Here is a 1,579-nt window from a genome sequence, read left to right on the forward strand (position 1 = left end):
AGTAAGCAAAAGAAGCAGAGATGGGGGAAGAGAGATGCCAAGCCACATGAAGATCGCCCAGGAGCAGAAACTCAGAAGAGACAAGGACCTTCTTCCAGAGCTGACAGAGAGAGAAAGCCTTCCCCTGTAACTGGCACCCTGAATTTGGACTTCTAGCCTCCTAAACTGTGAGAAAATAAATTTTTGTTTGTTAAAGCCACCCACTTGTGGTATTTCTATTATAGCAGAACTAGATAACTAAGACAGGAGGCTAGACGTTAATTAAGGAAGGCGAACACAAAAACAACACTATAAAGGCGTTTGATGTTGTGACTGGGAAGTGCCTAAGGCTTGGAAGTTACATAATGGGGGGAACCGGCCTGTTGAAGGAGTCAGAGATCATCTCTCTGAGGAAGTAAAGACTGAGCAGAAGGATTAATGGAAGATTTCCTAGACAAAAAGCAATGCGAACAGTATTTGAAGCAGAAGAACAACCTCTCCAAGAGTCCTGTGGTGAGAGGGAGCATGGCTCTGTGTTATGGATTGAATTGTCCCTGCAAAATATGTGTTGTAAATCCTAACCCCTATACCTTTGGCTATAATCCCATTTGGGAATGGATTTTCTTTGTTATGTTAGTGAGGCAGTATTAGTGTAGAGTATGTTTTAAGTCAATCTCTTCTGAAATACAAAAGAGCAGATTAAGCAAGCAAGCAAGCACAAACAAGGGGAAGATACACGCCACAGGATCCCCAAGAAACCTAGGAATAGAGGCTGAAGAGACAAGGACCTTCTCCCAGAGTGGACAGGGAGAGTGTGCCCCTAGATTTGGCACTCTGAATTCAGACTTCTAGCCTCCTAAACTGTGAGAAAAGAAATTTCTGTTCATTAGAGCCCCTCACTTATGGTATCTCTGTAATAGCAGCACTCGATAGCTGAGACAGCCCTGTGAGGAGCTGGAAGATAGCAACATGAAGGAAGCACCTAGAGCGAGGGGGGCAGGGCAGCAGAGAAACCAGGGGGGATGGGGGGTGCAGAAGAGACAGACCACACGAGGCCTCGCCTTTATTCTAGGAGCAGAAGAGAGCCTCCGAAGGCTTCTAAGGAAAAGTAATTATCTTAGGTTCTTAGTGCTGCTAGAACAGATAGACCGCAAGTGGGTGCTTTAACAAATAGAACTTTATTTTTTCATAATTAAGGAGGCCAGACGTCCGAATTCAGGGTGCCTTCTAGAGGAAGGCTTTCTCTCTCTGTTGGCTCTGGGCAAAGGTCTTTCTCTCTTTTCAGCTTCTGTTCCTTGGTTCCTTGGTGATCGTCATGTGGTGAGGCATCTAACTTCCTCCATCTGTGTTCCTTCCTTCTGTGCCTGATTTGTTCTTTTATTATATCTCAAAAGTGATTGGCTTAAAACACACCTTATACTGCCATGGCCTAATAAACATAACAAAAAAACTCTGGTCTCAAATAGGATTCCATCCACAGCTATAGGGATTAGGATTTACAACACGTATTTTTGTGAGACACAATTGAATCCATAACAGTGATATAATAGGATATGAAATCTTAAAAAAAAAAAAATCACTCTAGTTACTACCTGGTGAA

This window comes from Trichechus manatus, unplaced genomic scaffold (genome assembly GCF_000243295.1).
Source record: "Trichechus manatus latirostris isolate Lorelei unplaced genomic scaffold, TriManLat1.0 scaffold00322, whole genome shotgun sequence".
NCBI classification, from domain to species: Eukaryota; Metazoa; Chordata; class Mammalia; order Sirenia; family Trichechidae; genus Trichechus; species Trichechus manatus.